Source organism: Micropterus salmoides, unplaced genomic scaffold (assembly GCF_014851395.1).
Source record: "Micropterus salmoides isolate LMB-PRFRI ecotype aquatic unplaced genomic scaffold, ASM1485139v1 Ms_hic_scaffold_1, whole genome shotgun sequence".
Classification (NCBI taxonomy): Eukaryota; Metazoa; Chordata; class Actinopteri; order Centrarchiformes; family Centrarchidae; genus Micropterus; species Micropterus salmoides.
Window position 1 is genome coordinate 37,910,401 of NW_024040040.1, and position 5,618 is coordinate 37,916,018.

Below are 5,618 nucleotides of genomic sequence, written 5' to 3' on the forward strand. Positions count from 1 at the left end.
GAGTTGAAAAGTGGTTTGGTATCAGCACAGCATCATACAGCATTACGCAACATTGAGTTACCACCTACACCAGTAGGGTGAATGAGGAAATCTGTTCTAAAATGAGATGTCAACTGCCTGAAAAAGCAGCACCTCACACACTAATCGGTAATAAAGTCCAAACAAAATGGTGTTTAGTTGACAAATATACTGCTGGTCTCAAAATCCTTATTAGACAACATTATGTTTGTAAAATAGATGTTAGAAATGTTCAGTACTGCATGTGAAAGATTCTGAAAGATGATTTGTTAAATATGGCTTATCTCAAATTTTTAAATAAACTTTTGCAAATTTTCTACAACTGATGACTAAATGGTAGAAGGAAAAGATACAATATGTTTTTATACTGGAGGCTAAGTAAAATACATTTCTGAGTCACACAGGCAAGTATTGCTTAGTGTCTCCAGTAGTTGAGCCAATCCCTCCAGTTTTAACTCTCAGAGGCAAAAGGCCCCCAGCATTTATATTAATAAAAATAGTGGGACATGAAATAATCCTGGTCTCCCAGCTTCCTGATTATTATAGTGTTATTGCCAATCATATATATAGTGGAATGGGTCGTCCTCTCACCTCCAGAGTAATTGAAAAGGTCTATCTTTCTTCAGCCCAGGTCACTTCCCCATTAGCCCCACACTCTGCACTGAAATGAGTCATCAGGCTTCCCAATTGGAATTACCTCAGACAAGACATTACCATCATTGGTGGAAATATTACATCGTCATAGCTGTAATAGTACGATGGCGTGTGGGCAAGGTAGTGGTGGTGGTGGTGGTGGGGAGAGAGGGGTGATAATGATATTGAAAAGTATATAGTATGAGGTGAGTTTGAGTTCATGGTTGAAATAATGAGGGTGTTAGGTGAATTAATATTTTGGGGTCGGGTATGTGAATACATGAACGTGAATGGTAACTCTTATGAATTCCTATCTACAATATCTATGCATATTTTAAAATGTGACATGGCTTGGCTAATTCTCCCAGGAAAATATTGCTGTAATATAAAGAAGACTCGGGCGCCCATTGCATTTTTTATGTGATTGAGTAATGTACCCATTATTAAATGTAATTGTGAAAGTTACGTTCTCTTGGTGATTTCAAGTTTAAGTTCAAGGCACTGAGTCATATGATATTTTTGAAAAGGGAAAATTATTATACTGCAAAAAAATCATGGGCACAATCAGATCATTTTGCAGTATGTTGTTATGAAAAAGAGCAGAAAGAAGCAGTATTGACTTTTTATCTCTTGAGCATATTTTTCTCCGTTAGACACTAATTTTCAGTCAAGCCAATGAATGAATAACATAACTCTTTTGTGTTTAGACCTGCATTTGTTGACCTCAAAGCTACAGGTAAAACAGAAAGATTATAAATTATTCAATTACTCATGCATGTTGTTGTTGAAAGTGTCTTGGGTCAATGCAATGAGAAAAATTGGACAAATTCTGTAAGTAGAGTATGTATTATGTATTCAGTGGAACATTTTATAGGCTGTGCTGGAGAGATTTGGCAGGAGGATGTAAGCGGAGAGAAGAGGTGTGTGTGTGTGTGTGTGTGTGTGTGTGTGTGTGTGCATGCATGCTTGGAGGTGGGGTGGTAAGGTACAGGACGAAGGGAGAAGAGTATGGGATTTTAGACTTGAGGACTGCAGCAGCACAAGGGCAAAAGGGCAGCTGTCCATATTTGGAGGCAGTCAGCAGCCAGCCAATCATCACGGATTAGGAGGCATCACGACCTTCAGCCTCCAACGAGAAGTAAAATCCTGGAACAAATAGCGCATACGTGAACACACACACATTCTTATTGAGACACACATTAGTTGAGAGTAAGGACAAGCTGGCAAAGAAAGCCTTGGATTTGCTACTATAAATCCAGTTTATGGACAAATGGTCACCAGAAACAGAGAAAATGCCATCACAGCAAAATGACAAATGCTGAGGGCTAGAAAGAGCAGGAGAGTCCATTTTGGACTCTGTGGAAGAGAGCAATAGAGACTGGAACGGTGACAAAAGTGGAGGCATTTTCAGGAAGAAAGCACGAGAGAGACCATGACTTCTCTTGCTTACCTTATTTTGGGCACCAATTTTGTAATCATGGCCTCTCCACGTGTTTGAGTCCACCTTATCTATAAGAATCTGCAGCCATAATTGTTATGGAAATAAAGTGAGCCGGGTTCAGGTTTGATGAAGAGGTTTCGGAGACTGATGAAGAGGAGATACAGTCCCAGCATCCAATATGTGAACACATGCAACACTAAATCTGAGGGATAACTTTTGGTCCCTTTTATGTTTCTGTCTGTATGCGTTACTTATGTCACACTGGAGTCTAAAGTACACATAATTTGCACTCTAATCTGTGGAGCCAGTTCTCATAAACATCTAAGATTCCCAGAGGACACTGGCATCTGCTAGCCTAACGCCTGAGCTACTGTCTCTCCCTTATCAGTCAAACTACCATCACCCTAACAAGGACAGTTACTGAGGCAAAGAAGTAGGTCTGGAAGGTCAGTTAACACACACTTTTGGGGTCAGCTAATGACTCCAAGCGAGACCTGCCTTTCCTGTTACCTGAATTAAGCCCCCTTTCACAATTATAACAATTTTAACATTCTAATATTTAGCAGACTTAATGTTTACCATGTTGACCATTTCAGTTCAGCATGTTAGCATACACACATTTGCTAATTAGCACTGAACACAAAGTACAGCTGAGGATGATTGGAATGCTATTAGTTTTGCAGGTATTTGGTCATAAACCAAAGCATTGGGGAAATTAGAATGCTGAGCTGAAAAGCTAAGGGACCACCAAAGCTATTACCATTCTTCCTGATAGGGGCATGGATGTCTATTCTTGTGATGCCTAATATGAATTGCTTTGTATGAAGTGCTTAATATGAAATGCTTTTTATAAAATGCTTAGAATGAAGTGCTTCACATGAAGTCTGTATATGAAATGTATACTTAATATACATTGTTCTACTATTTTGTGTGTATTCCTCATTCAGATCTGATGTCAATCAGCCCGCTAATTCCATTTTGATTAGCCATCTCTTAGTGGCTTGGCCACACCTGCTCGGACATGCGCCACCACCCCACCTCCTCGTTAGGGGGAGAACCCATCATTAACGAGACACCCAATAACAACTGTGACCTGGCAACACATTCCCAAAACATTCCATCAGTCAGTAGAGCATGTGCATACGATCGTTAGCGGAACGCTCATTAATTAGAAGGCGATGGGATTGGCTGGGTTTGGGGTCGCTGTGGCACTTGAGATGATAAAGAATATGGCTAAAGGGATCAATCATTAGCATTTAACAGCATTAGCATTTGGTAGGCAACTGAGATGAAACATGCTATAATCATCTCATCGGAAGCGAGGGTGAATTGAGCTGTTCAAGGTGATGAAAATGCAGAGTTCTGTAGGTGGAAGGTATTTACAGGAGAAGAATGGGAGGGGGGAAAGCATGGGAGTAAGAAGAGATCACAAGGAGTGAAAACTAAAAGCAGGGAAAGAAAGGAGAGAAGGAAAGAAGGAAGGAGAGAAAGTTAATGAGCTCAACAGCTTTTTATTATTCCAGCTCCTTTACAGACTCTGATGTTCTTTACAGGTCTCTGGCTCAAGCAGTTGTCCTTCTTTTTTATCACATACTGAAAATGCAATTAGTGTTTTCAATTTTCCGGGCCCTTATTCTCCACTAATAAAGCGAGACTAGGTAATATAAAAAAATATTGCTTCATTAACATAATTGGATGAAAAAAAAATGTTTCACCTTAATGTAAACTGTAAGAGATCAAAATCTATTACTTTGAGTTGAGTTGAACTAAAAAAATTACAGAGTATACTGAATTAAAATGTTACGAATGAGAACTTTAGATAAACCACTAGACCACAAAACTACTTAACTACTTGAATCAACATTGGTATTCAAGGAAGATATTTAATTTTGTTACTCATCCACAAACTTCAGGTCAATCAGCAACCCCGTACTGGATGTGATGCACTAGTAGCAGGTGAACATCTGGTGAGCAACTTCTTCAATCTGTCTGTTTTCAGAAGTTTACTCTGCTCCCAAGAACACCTTCCTAAGTAGACATCTAATTTTCCAAAACACAACTTTAGCACTCTCCTGCTTTGTTATGTCTGCATAATATATTTGTTTGACTGATTCAATCACAATTGCTCAATTCAATCTCTCAGTCTGTCATTGTCAGTTCAGCATGACAAAGCCAAAATGTAGCATCATCTGATTGGCAACGGGGGGGGGGGGGTTGAAAGATTCATTATATAGAGGAAATTATAACCTTGCCACATATACAGCTATATGGAGCCAGCCAGCCAGTCTGATTTCTTTTGTTGTTGTTTCTTTTGTTTTCCCCCAGGAGTCTGTGGTTGATCTCCTTCAGTGGGATTTGATGCACCTGTAAAGGAGAATATAAAGGTCACTTCCTAGTTGACTTACACTCTTTCAGCCTACACTTCTTGTGGCCTTGTTTTGAGGGGTGAGCATCCAGGCCGTTTTTGTCATTGTTTTATTCTTCTTGCTTGCTGGATGCACTCACCGCTGTGCACCTGCCTGCCCCACAGTGCATCTGCTGTGGTTAAAGGAAAGTCTCTCTCCTTAGTACACCACTCTCCATCCAAATAGTACAGACTGGTAGTGTCTTCTTCATGATAGCAGCTGTGAGATTTTTATAGCTGCAAACGCAGTTCAGTAGCAGAAAATGACTGTGACCACACCACTGATCTGAAATCACTGTCTGGAAGCCACAGTATGTCTGTTACAAGGATAAATTATACACTCTGTGATCATGACACTCAATATGCTTGACTAATCCAAAGTTGCAAAGAATCTGTGTGACATCCTTATAATTTGCACCAGAAGCTTAATCTTACAAGGGGAGTGTTTCTCCAGAGGCCAGACCTAGGTGCTGGTGTTTCTTCAACTGTCAGTTACTGACCATATCAACTGTATTAACATGAACTTTGGCAGCACTTGCTTCAGGATATAACATACATTTTTAAATAATCATCATGTTGGGGGATAAATACATGGTGAAAATGTTTTCTTTCAAAAATGTCTTTTTTTGGTCAACAGCAAAAAGTTTGCACCAAATACTTCTCATAAGAATTAATCTTCTGGGTTGTAGGTAACTTGTAAGTAATCATGTTGTTTAACCAATACATAATTACTGTGTAGCTTCAAGCAACACTGATGTGTAAACAAAAACCCATCATAGGCATCAGCACTATTCTAAAAAAGGATAACAGCATCGACTGAACAACATTTTCAAAATGATTCTGTCCTGCTCATTCTCTGCTGCAGAGCATACAGTATAATCAAATGAAAGGAAGCTGCCCACACATAAAACATAATCATTCCTGTAAAGACATAAAGCATCAACTGATTGGACCAAAATGCAATTCATTCTGCCAGCAAAGTCTAATCCTGTTTTTTTTTTTCTTTAATGTACTTGCTTTGCACACATAACAGAGAGATACACATAGTTCCAGTAGTAGTAGCAGCACCACGACCAAAAAAAAAAGAAAAATCAGTCAGTAAATAAGAAGCTTAAAAATGTT